Source organism: Cucumis melo, chromosome 8 (genome assembly GCF_025177605.1).
Source record: "Cucumis melo cultivar AY chromosome 8, USDA_Cmelo_AY_1.0, whole genome shotgun sequence".
Lineage (NCBI taxonomy): Eukaryota > Viridiplantae > Streptophyta > Magnoliopsida > Cucurbitales > Cucurbitaceae > Cucumis > Cucumis melo.
Window position 1 is genome coordinate 21,236,548 of NC_066864.1, and position 13,574 is coordinate 21,250,121.

General features: G+C 32.8%; 1 pseudogene; it reads right to left on the bottom strand.

Annotated features, from left to right (window-relative positions):
* Positions 1 to 331: 331 nt before the first annotated feature.
* On the bottom strand, positions 332 to 1,148 carry LOC127150677 (tetraspanin-8-like; annotated as a pseudogene).
* Positions 1,149 to 13,574: the final 12,426 nt, after the last annotated feature.

A 13,574-nucleotide genomic window follows, 5' to 3' on the forward strand; every position in this document is an offset into this window, starting at 1 on the left:
GATACTTGTCCAATTTCAAATTCATTTCTTAACATATTGTGAAAAATTTATTCAAATTTATTTTTTAGAAGTACAAATTAATTATTGGCTATTTGTAATTAGCGATTGCGAGGCCCCCTCTTTTGAACATATATACGAAAAAAATAGTTGGGGAAAGTATTTGAGGGTAAAACTGGAATTAAGGAAACTCTAAAACTATATTTTATTCATATATCACAACAAATAATAATCAACAATACAAACCTAAATTGCTGAAGAAATTGGAACAAAAAAACAAAAAAGCAGAGCATCAATGAAAGAACATAAAAACAAAAATCAAAACTCAATAACTTCATTTCCATCTAGGATAATGATTGTCCTCCTTGCTATCCCTGAAACCGCAACATCCAATGGAGTAAACAATGATGAGAAACACAAGTATAACAATATTAATAATCGCCACTTTCTTCCAATTCCTTTTCAAATTATCTAACACTCCACCTTTGCAGGATTCACAATCGAAGCACAACATTTCAAGTCTATTATCCCACAAACCACAATCCGGATTTGAAACACTTGAAACATTTGTTGGTTTTTCCCACTGAGTCGGTGCCTTGTACGTGAAATTACACTCATCTGCCGGTTTGAAACACCCAGACTATAGAAAATTCACACACAAACTCTCGTTACTTATGAAATTATTTATGGGGTGGTTTACTTAAAATTTAAAGTGGTATTAAATCGTACATGAATTGAAGATTTTCTCGATAGAATTGCTCAACAGTTTCAGAAGTGAATTTCTGGTTGAATTCGGCACAGACCTTGTCGTCAACTAAACAACTTCTGATTATGTTCCAATCTTTGTTGTTCCTAACCCGATTCTGTAGCCAGTTTGAGTAATCACTGAGTCTGTACTCTTTATATCCTCTGTTCGAGAGAACTTTTACGACGCCTTTGTTGGTGACGACGAAGGCAAAGATGGTGAAGACGAAGAGAAGAAGAATGAGAAGGAACATAATGAAAAGGTAAATCTAGAGAAGCCCTCTCATGTGACAACATGCGTCGATGAAACCCCCGAGTGAGACAAGTAGAAGAAAAACACCGAATTCAACCAAAAAATGAGGAGGCCTGAATCGAACGAAATACACATAATAATGTTTGTTCGGCATAAGTGAAGGAAGAAGATTGACAAACATTGGGATAAACACGGTTGAAGGAAGGCGGAAACACGGGTTCAACGAGGAGGCAACACGGGTTCATGGAGGGGCAACACGGATTGAAAACGAAATGCGGCGGATGGGGTTTCATTTTGAAGATAGTATTAAATTTGATTTATGAAAACCCTAAAACTAGGATTTTCATAAACCGTGGACCAAACGGGGGTTAGGGTTGGGCTAACTCAAGCCCACAGTACTAACCCTAACCCCAAACAGCCCCTTATTGTTTATAGGCATTGAAAATTTACAGATTGGACAGTAATGCCTTGTTTTCAACCACTTCTTTATACATTCTTCTTGACATTTGTAAAACCATTGTTTCACTTCCTTTCTCCTCTTTACTAATTTCCTGCAAACAAACAACTCAGTTAATGCTTTCATCGTCACCTAATTCCATTATTTCTTCATTTTTCTCTCTCTTTAGCATACTCTTCATATCACTGTCGTTTGTTGGAACCATCATTACCTATGGTTGATCAATCATTTGTTGTGGTTGGTCTATTACATGAGTCATTTGAAAAACCAACTCTACCGTAATTTCGAGAGGATAAATCTGTGTAAACACTCTAGAATTATTCTCTTGATCTTCTTCTTTTTCTTTCTCTTCTTCAACTTTTTTAACCCAATGTTTTATTATTTCGTCAATCACAAGTTCAATGTTGATGATGCCTCTAGACATCTAAAACTTTTGAAAAAGTAATCGCTTCAAAGTGTTGTCACCATGCTCGAAGATAGAGATAGGAAGTTGCAAAGTTGCAAAGGGATGCTACGAAATTATATGTTCACTAAGTAAAGTTGTTGCAAAGTTGTCGCCTTCTTCACCTACTCGAAAGTGTTGGCATTTGACTTGAACTTTGAAATTTAGGTTGATTTGTTTGACAAATGTTGGCAAGTTAGGTTGAGTTCAAATTTGGCTTTGTGATCGATGACTTAGGTCAAGATCGGTAATTCTTAGTGACATACCCATGTAGTAACCATACATACCATCAAAGATTTGTTCAGCCATTGACGTTTTGATGAATATGAAGACTAAGTTGAGAAAGTTATAATGATGGAAAGATGTGAAAATTCGATAATAGTATGAAAGATATTTATAAGAGAGACTTTTCCGATTTCCTTAAGTTTTAGAAAACAAATTCCATTAGGAGATCAATAAAAAAATTAACTAATTACTTAAAACTAATATATTTATTTATTTGATAAAACTAATCTTTTGGAATTATCTATCTAAATTTATTATTTAGATAATGTTTACGTAGTTGGAATAGGAATTGAAGTTTAATCAAAATTTATATTTATTTTCTAATGTAATTGTTAATTATTTTAGAATTCGTACTTTTTTTATTATAGATATTTATGTTAATATTGTTTTTAAATATAGTAAAATGAACCAAAACATTTATCAAAATAATAAAATATCACACTGTTTATTGTGGTAGACAATGTTGGAATCTATGTCATAAAACTCGTAGTTTGTAGTTTAAATTATATTCTATTCAAGAAAATGGTTATTGAGGACTTATTAGTGAAAATAGAATACTATAATCTTGAATCCAATAAGCTAAGGTTCCGAGACTATCTAGTGTAGACTTCAACTTTATGTAGAGACATAAACGTGGAACAAGTTTGAGTACATAGCCCAAATAGTCTATAATGTATGAATTAGGTTAGGCGCCTTATTCTAGGGATACTATTGATGCGGTCTACTCTGTAGTTAGTACAAAACAATGTGATCCTGAATCATTCATATAGAGAAATGAGAGTGGGGGTTTCATGTAAAGAGTTGACGTAAGATTGGAACCATGAAATAGTTATTTTTAAGTTATAACACCATTGACTATATAAAACTAACCGTTTTGATTATGATGACGTAGGTAACTTAATCTTAATTTTGAGCTAACTATGAACTTCTGTTCACATGAAATTATTCTTAGATTTGCATGGGAGAGGGTAGCTCATCGACGTTGGCCCAATATGCTTCCCATTTCAGGGGTAAGACTGGATGGATGGCTAGAAACATAGGATGCAAGACGAAATTCACTCCCACCCGTTTTAGGGTTAGTAGATAGGTTGTTCCCTTAAGAATTGAATCCAAGTCTTAAACAAGGGGCCTCACCCTCTCATCGGCTCAAGAGGGATTCGGTTGACAGGTTGGACCTAAACCAATTGTTCAATAGTGGATTAGTGGGACTTAATGAGCAAGATGTAATCTCGTGGATAAAACGATATTTTGACCCAACCGAGGTTATAAGCAACCTATGAAAAATTAACTTACTCATCATGGTTATATGATAGACAGAAATATATCTGTAGTGAGGGGACTACAACTATGAGACTTTAGTGGAACAACCCGGTAGTTAACGAATGTCGATTAGCTCGATCTAAACGGGTTTAGCCAGTTAATATTGGATTGTTGGAATCCATGATCTATAAGTCCATTAGGTTCCCCTACTAGTTCATATGGAACTAACTTAGAACAATTTGTTGGAATAATTTGAATTGTTCGAATTAGGTAAAGAGAGAGAAACCGATAAGTATATATGATATAATTGTCGGTTACAGCTTTAAGATATATTTTTATGTTTAAATGTGATTTAAATACTAAAAATATGAATACGGATTCATATTCGGAAGCTCAGAATTGATGGAAATGGTCAAAGTTGAAAAAAGTCAAAATGTTGACTTTTGACTTTGAAAAGTCAAACTTTGACCGGCTTTATATTCAAATGTGATTCAAATTTTAAAAAAAATAAATGCGGATTCATGCTCAATGGGTTAAAATTAGTCAAGACAAAAAAAATGGTAAAAAGTACAAAATGTTGACTTTTGACTTGAAAAAGTCAAAATTTGACTTTGACTTGAATGGTCAATGACCATATTGTCTTTGGACTAAAGTTAGTGGAAAAATCCAACATTTTGTTGGCTAAGGTGACTACATAAGATGTAAACACCTAGCCTACTAAGTACCACTAATGGTTAGTGGATTATTCGGTGTTGAGATTTAATAGACTAATTACATGCAAAATGCATGTAATTAGTCTATTTAAAGGGCTTTTTTCATTTTGAAAAAAACTTTTGGCAATTTTTTGTAATTTTGAATTAAAAAAATAAACCTAAAAAATATATTTCTCTCTATCTCAACCCTTAAACTGTCCTTCAAATTTTCATCTTTTTCTTATATTTCATTCACTCAAACGGGTCCTACAACTCAATTCTATTTGACCCTAACAATACCAATAACACAAAGGTAACAAACTCAACAATTCCATATTGTTACAACACCAATATCATTAATGATATGAAATCACTATCTTTAGCCTTTTACAATTTTATAAATTTCGATTTTTTGTGTCCTTTTCTTACTAGTTATAACTATATGGACCTATTTTATACCTTAATAATATTTTTTATAAAAGATATCCTTGATGTACTAAAATAAACTATAAAATCGTTGGATAGAAAGATGTAGCAAGTCATCCCAATTTGAAATCTATTATATTTATTGCCATTTTGGTAAAAAAAAAAAAAAGAAACACAAATACACTAAAATCTTAATACAAAATCAATTATTGTTTTCAATCACTTCTTTATACATTGTTCATGAAACATATGCAAATATGGCATTTGTAACACCAATGTATAACTTCCTTTCTCCTCTTTACTAATTTCCTCCAAACAAACAACACAATTAATGCTTTTATCGTCACCTATTTTCATTATTTCTTCGTTTTTCACTCTCTTTAGCATACTCTCCATAGCACTGTCACTTGTTGGAACCATCATTACGTGTGGTTGATCAATCATTTATTGTGGTTGATCTATTGCATGAATCATTGGAAAAACCAACAACTTATCGTAATTTGAAGATGATAAATCTCTTTAAACGCCCTAGAATTATTCTATTGATCTTTTTTTTTTTTTACTCAACTTTTTTAACCCAATGTTTTATTATTTCGTTAACGGCCAGTTTGATGTTGATGATGTCTCTATACATCTTAAACTACCGAGAAAGTATCAGTTTCAATGTTTTGTCACCATGCTTGAAGATGGAGATAAGAAGTTGGAAAGTTGTAAAGGGATGTTGTGAACTTATGTGTTCACTAAGTAAAGTTGTTGAACGTCTATTACCTTCTTCACATAGAAAAGTTGGCATTTGAGTTGAACTTTGAAATTCAGGTCTGCGAGCTATGTCGAGTTTGATCAATTTGGTTACATGGTCGTTGATGCCTTAGGTTGAGATCGGTAATTCTTAGTGACATACCTATATAGGAACCAGAAGCATACCTGCAAGTATCAAAGATTTGTTCTACCATTGAGTTTTCGTAAGACCGGACCACAAAATAGTAACCAATAGATGTAATTTCATTAACTAGTTGGGTTTCTATTTCATTAGGATGACTTAGGTAACTTAGTCTTAATCCTGAGTGTATTATGAACTCCTGTTTGAGAGGGATTGTCCTTTGATTTTTACGGATGAGAGTTGCCAGATTGCTGACTCAATATGCTTATCATTTTGGGGACGGGACCGAGTGGAGAGCTGGAAACAAGATGAAATTCACTTCTTCTCGATTTTATGGTAAGTAGATGAGTGTTCCCTTTAATGATGTCTTCAGGACTTGAACAAAAGGTTGTACTCTCTTTATGGCACGAGAGGGGTTTATGTTTAATGGTTGGACCATAAACAGATTCTTCATTAGAGGAGTATTGGTATTTAAGAACTAGAAGTAACTTGGGGGTAAAACGGTAATTCGACCTAGTTGGTGTTACGAACACTTATGAAGGCCTAACTTGCTGTTATTAATCTATATCCATGGACACAAAAATATATCTACAATGAAAAGAGTTCAACTATGAGTCTTTATTGGAGTATACACACAGTTGACGAATATTGATTAATTTTATTAATGAATTTAGGTTATTAATCTCATATCGTTGTAGCTTCTGATCTATAGGTTCATTAGGCCCCCTTCCTAGCTTATAGAGAGTAATGAGATTTATCTCTAACGGTTGTAATTTGAAATGTCAAAAATTTACTTTGGGAATTAATATAATGTATTGTGATACCTTATAATATAAAGTTTATATTTAATTAAACTTTAGTATATAAATTTAATATTGGATATGATTGAAAATTAATTTATAAGAGAATAAAAAATTTGAATGAGTTCAAATACTAATTTAATATGAATTAGATTCATATTAAAACTATATGTTAAAATTATATAGATATATGATATACATTAAAACTAAATATTACGAGAGAAATTTATATTTGAATATGATTTAAATTGGGGTCTTTTCAAAAATATAAAAAAGCGGCAAAGTATTTACACTGTATAGAACAATTCTGAAAATAGAAAAAGCCCAGAGGCACACCGTGTAAAATACCGAAGATGCCCCGTCAACTACGTCGTCAACAACATGCGTGTAATATATTTGCGATCGTTTACATTTGGCTATTGTTTGATACACGATCGTTTAGATATGACTACAATTTATTTTTCAATTCTATCGTTTAATTTTGTTAACGATCGTTTAATTTGATTATGTTTAAATTTGGTTACACCGATCGTTTAGATTTAATCGTTTAGATTGAGATTTGGCTATTGTTTAGTACACGATCGTTTAGATATGGCTACAATTTATTTTTTCAATTCTATCGTTTAATTTTGTTACACGATCATTTAATTTGGTTACGTTTAAATTTGATTACACGATCGTTTAGATTTGAGGACCCAAATTTAAACGATTTTTTTAAATTCTTTTGCTACACGATCATTTATTTTTTTTATATGATCGTTTAGATTTGTTTACACGATCGTTTAGATTTGGCTAAATGATTTTTTAAATTCTTTTGGTACACGATCGTTTAGATTTGTCTACTGATGATTTTTTTTATACCTTCGTTTACATTTGGCTACTCTAATCTGAATGGTTTTTTTCAAGATTTTTTATACATGATTTTTTAATTTACCATTTTTTTATACACGGTCGTTTAGATTTGGTTATCCAAATTCAAACGACGTATAAAAAGAAGAGGAAAAGAAGAAAGATAATGGAAAAAATCATAGCGAAAAAAAAAAAAGAAAAGAAGAAAAACGATGGAAAAATTAAACGACGTAAAAAAGAATCAGAAAAGAAGAAAGACGAAGAAAATATTAAACGATGTAAAAAAGAATAAAAAAAAAGAATAGACATTGAAAGAAATCACAAAATCAGAAAAGAAGAAAGACGATGAAAAGAAATCGCAGCGAAAGAAAAAGAAGAAAAGAAGAAAAACTATGGAAAGATTTAACGACGTAAAAAAAGAATTGAAAAACAAGAAAGATTATGGAAAGAAATCGCAGAAAAAAGGAGAGGAAAAGAAGAAAGACGATGAAAGAAATCGCAGGAGGAAGAATGTAGAAGAAATCGCAAGAGGAAGAAGACGATTTCATCGCGACAAAGAGAAAAAGATGGAAGGGCAAACTTGGAATATTTAAAAAATGACCAACTTTATGGGCTTTGTTACACGGGCTGTAAATAGTTTGGTATTTTGTTACATCTATATAAGTTTCCAATTTAAAAATTTGGATTAAATTAAATATAATATATATAATTTAGAAATTAATTAATAGTTTAGTTTAATTTGATTTAATTAAGTTTGATTTAATTAAATTTATTTCAATTAAAATTATAGGTTATGTGAGAGATATTTATTTAAATAAGATTTTATATGAAATATTAATTAAATATGATTTAATTAATTATTAATTAAATTAAATTAAATAATTTTTTATATTAATATTAATTTAATATTAAGTTATTAAATTAATCGGAAACATGAGTGGTTTTCCCATGTTTCCATTTTCTTTCAACTTCTCTTATCTTCAATCTGAAGAAGAGGGAGATATATCGTCACATCAAAATTGTGGTGATTATAATTTGGTTGGATTTGGGTAATCAAGTTTTCTCATATCCAACCTAGTTCAGCCCTATGATGAAAAATTGGGCCCAAACCGCTAGGCAAATGGGCTCTGGGCTCAAGTCCACTTAAAGCTCGTGAAATTTCTTTATAAATAGATGTCTTTACCATTCATTTGAAAATCTTTGGTTTAAGGAAGAATTAAAGTTATGAATAATTGAATACTCAAACTTCAAAAAAGCTCTCAAGATGTGCAACTTCTTAACAACCTCAAGATCATCATTCTAAAGATTGAGGACTTGGAAGATTAAATTTTTCTTGAATTCTAGAAGATTGAAGTTCAAATTGACTTGAGACTACAACTTCCTAAAGATCAAAGACCAAGGACTTATAAGTTTAATGTGTATTCGAGAGAAAGAAAAAAATGAGTAAATACTAGAGATTGTATCCACAACACTATATAAATCAATATACATAATTCAATTCCATGAATTATATATTTCTCCGAAAATCTCGTGTGAACACTCTTCTCTCCCTTTTTCCTTTTCTAATTTTGATTCCCACAAACCAAAATCTCAACTCAGAGAATAGGAACATTTTCAAGTGGTGGTGTCCCAATTTGTCGATCGGAAGATACAGAGTTGTCAACGAATGTAAATTCCTTTTACTCTTCTTTGTATAAGCATGCTTAGCCATAGAAATTGTTATTTTTGCTAATGTATTAGTATGTTTAAATCCCAATTAAATTGAGTAATGGTTATGTTTAAAATTTATTCCTCTGCGTAGGGCTCTCATGTCATCTATTGGTATCAAAGCCATCTCAATTTTTAATTGAAAATTTTAAAAATTTTCATTGGTTTGGTGGGATCTTGCATTATGAATGTAAATTTGCAATTGAATGTTTTCTATAATTTTGGCCATATATTTACCGTTTTTGTTAATACGATCATTTGTAGAGGTCCCTGCATTTTTGGACATTTTTTTTCTATAAATCTATAATTTAGAGTCCAATTTTGGGGTTTTTTGACATTTTTCTGAGAATTTTGATAACAAATTCGCATAAATGGACAACCGGAATGCCTCTAATTTTGTGTTTTTCAACACTACATAGAAACTGAGACATGAAAAAAAAACCACAGCACGTCTGTTTAGAGGAAGAGTGGCTACCGTCACAATGGTGTCAGCAAGCCTAAAGGCTGATGGCTTGGTATGGCGCATAGTAGCTCGGCGACTTGGCTTTGGACGGTTTGCAAGCGAACGACTTGGTTTTGGTGTATGTTCAGCGGTTTGACGCGGTTCGACTCCAATTATTCATCAGTCACGTGGTTTTGCTTTTGTTCAACTTAGTTTTGGACCAATTTTTCCATTTTTGGATCAGTTCTTCCATTTTTGGATCGGTTCAAGATTTTTGGGCCTTGTTTAAAGCTTTTTGAAGGTTTTAAGACTGATTTTGGAGCTTTAGAAGCTGTTTTAGGATATTTTAAAGCTTAATTAGTGAAATATTTGTTTTGTTTTATCCTAGGGACCAATTTTATAGGTTCAGTTGTTATTTAAATATTTTATGGATGTCACTTACATAAATCTCACCTTAGGTTAAGCATGTTCATGCATTTTTATATATTAAAGTGTTATAATTTATTTTATTAATGCATGATTGTGAATTTCGTGAGTAATTTAAAATATATTCATATTTTAAATATATAAAATTGGTTAACCCTGGTGCATGACATTATTTAGTTAAATATAATTTGTTTTATTTAAATTAATGTCTTGTGTATGTTTGGTTGATTTTCATGGAATGTTTTAAAATATAAGTGTTATATTAATTAAGTTGAAAATCAATTTTCGTTAAGCATATTACATCCATAGTTTAATATAATTGTTATATGAATGTAATGTTTTGCATGAAACATAGTTTTACTTAATTATAATTTGATTTTAATTAATTAAACTATAGTATGCATGTTTACAGGGTTAATTAACTAATTTTATAATTATTATAAAATTTGATAATTAGAAACCATCAGTCTATAATAAAGAGTTGCATGCAAACATAAGATCTTAGTATTAATTTGATTTAATTTTAAATTGTTTAAAATTAAATAGGCCTAAGATCACATTAATTCTAATAGGATTAAAATTAAGTCTTATCTTAGTTTAATGAAATTAAGTAGGACAAATAGAATTTAAGGTTATATGGGAACTCCATAGGTAAAGTTCTGTCTAAGGTTGGGAGTACTTAAGTTGGCGGTTTACAGAATACATCCTACGTGGGAACCGACCTAGAACCAACGTTGAATTAACCTTATTCCTATTAGCATAAGATGTCACTGGGTAAATTAAATGGTTTAGTACGCCTAAGAGTTCACAAGTGAGATCCATACTCGGCTTCGTGTCTCCTTGGGCATGGACTCCCTTCAGAAAGTGTTTGTATGAGTCAATAACAAGGTGAGTAGGGAAAATGTTCATAGTAAGTGGGAGAAGGACACATGTCAACGTATCCTACGGTCTCCTCCATTAGGTTGCACCGTCAGATTTCTATGATCTGCCTGCGTATCATCTTGGAGCGCTTATCCCTTAGAGGGTTATATCATAGAAGTCAGAAAAATGCAAACTCCAGAAAGAGATAGGGTTTCTTAGGTTAATCATCAATAGTTATCTTTCCTAACGGTAGTCTGTTAAAGCGTGCCTCAGGGATCTGAAAAGGGTAGGTCACACATATGAGATGAATAAGTTAGTTGATGAATCATCGACCGAACAACAGTAGCTAAGAACTATAGGAATAAGAGTTATTATGGTATTAGTAATTAGTTGAGATTGTTTCAATTCATGAGAGGAGAGTAGTTGTTCACCCTTCGGTGACTGTTGCTCTAAACTTCTGAAGTGTCGATGTAAAAACTAAATCATTTGTTTGATTAAGATTCTTTGACCGTTTGTTTTTGCTGAATTGATTAGATTATTTTGTGTAATGAGTTAAGACAAAGATAACTAATACGGTCAATTGTTTGTTATTTCAGCATGTGTTCTTCAATAATTGCACTGCTTAAAAACAAAAAATTAACCGGTGAAAACTATGCGATATGGAAATCGAAATTGAATATGATTCTAGTTACCGCCAATCTACGCTTCGTCTTAATGGAGATGACGCTCAAGGTTGTTAACAACAGTAGCTAAGAACTATAAAAATCTTAAATGCACGATGTCATTTCAGCTCGTGCAATGGGAGATGCCAGGTTGTTAAATTTTTTAGAAATAGATTCATGTACAAGTTTTCTAAAAACTTGTACATAGTTCCTAAAATTAAGAGGAACTAAATTTTTGTTTCTTCACTTATTGAATAATTTCACCCAGTTACTTTTTCTTTGAATGAACCGTTCATTTCTAAGAATGGCGTACATATTTGTTCAACTAAGCTTGAAAACAACTTGTACAGATTAAGACATAACGAAGCAAAAGCAATTTTAAATCATGAGACGATGTTTAAAACTACTAACACTCAAAATAAAATGCAAAGAATTTCTCTAAATAACAATGCTTATCTTTGACATTTAAGATTAGGTCACATTAATCTTGATCGGATCGGGAGATTAGTAAAGAATGAACTTCTAAGTTAGGATATGTTTCATTATCTCCATGTGAATCTTGTTTTGAATGAAAAATGACTAAAAGATTTTTTATTGGAAAATGTTATAGAGCCAATGAGTCCTAGAACTTGTACATTCAAACCTTTATGATCCCATGAATGTGAAAGATAGAGAAGGTTTAGAATACTTCATCGATGATTATTTAAGGTATGATTATTTATTTAATGGAGTATAAGTCTCAAGCTCTTGAAAAGTTTTAAGGAGTATAAGACTCAAGTTAAAAATCTATTAGATAAAAAGATTAAAATTACTTCGATCTGATCGAGTTGGGGAATACATGGATTTGAGATTTCAGGATTATATGATAGAACATGGAATTCAAAAAGGAGAAAGAACCCTGTTAGACACGGTTCGTAGCCCCGTTAGACACGGTTCGTAGCCCCGTTAGACACGGTTCGTAGCCCCGTTAGACACGGTTCGTAGCCCCGTTAGACACGCTTCGTAGCCCCGTTAGACACGCTTCGTAGCCCCGTTAGACACGCTTCGTAGCCCCGTTAGACACGCTTCGTAGCCCCGTTAGACACGCTTCGTAGCCCCGTTAGACACGCTTCGTAGCCCCGTTAGACACGCTTCGTAGCCCCGTTAGACACGCTTCGTAGCCCCGTTAGACACGCTTCGTAGCCCCGTTAGACACGCTTCGTAGCCCCGTTAGACACGCTTCGTAGCCCCGTTAGACACGCTTCGTAGCCCCGTTAGACACGCTTCGTAGCCCCGTTAGAAACGCTTCGTAGCCCCGTTAGACACGCTTCGTAGCCCCGTTAGACACGCTTCGTAGCCCCGTTAGACACGCTTCGTAACTGCAAAAACTGCCCTTGATATCTTGATCAATATTTCCTCGAAGAGTGTCTTTGAACCAAGTTTGCCTCATTAATTCTCAATGCACAGTTGACAAAAGTTTAATTTCGTCAATCTAACAAGGACTGAAGTTTCTATAACTTCAAACAAATCAACCCACACACTAAATTTGAAACGAACGAAACATTTTCCCCATATTTTCTACAAATTTTACATATATGGTTTCAACAAATTTCAGGCAAAAAAAAAAAAAAAAAAAAAAAAACCTAAAAGCTAAATATAACATGACCGAAGACAAGTAGCGAGGTGCAGGCCAGTGGGAGAGAATGGGTGAAGCAAAGAAGGAAGAAAATGGTTGATCGCCGACGATGAAGTGGGAGGTGAGGGAGGAGGAAACAGCAGAGGCCATAGAAAGCAAAAGAGAAAGGGGAGTGCGAAGGAGAGAGGGATGATCGAAGGTGAATGGTAATGGACATGAAAATCGCTAGGGTGGCGGGAGGGGTCGCAGCCGCAAAAGGCAGAAGGATGAATTTGGGTCGCAACGCCTTCTAAGACCCGTTATCCCTACGCGTAATTTGATGGTGGTAGGATAGCCCTTTATCTTGATGCCAAATCATTATGGCTTCGGGATAGTCCCTATATGCTAATCCATAGTTTCGGTGTCGGCGTTAGTGCTCTCTGCCGAAGTTCTTTTAGGCGTCGGGCGAAAACCCATTTTCTTATGGTGACATCTAAAAATGGTCGGTTCTCGTACCAACAATTAAAAATATCATCTAATAAGCCAAATGATTTTCATTTTCCTTTTTCGAGACTTTTATTGATCTATATTTCTAATCAATATTGCCAATACAATTGTGGTTTTTAATAGTTAGATATGATGATTAAAAACAATCAATTACAACCGAACATATATAAACCACACAATGAATGTTTGAATTTCCACAAAATTCTATAAACTTTTCCATGGGCAGTTGGGAGGTTGAGAAAAAATAGATAAATGTGAGGTTAAAAGGGAAGGGGAAGACCGAGTTAAGT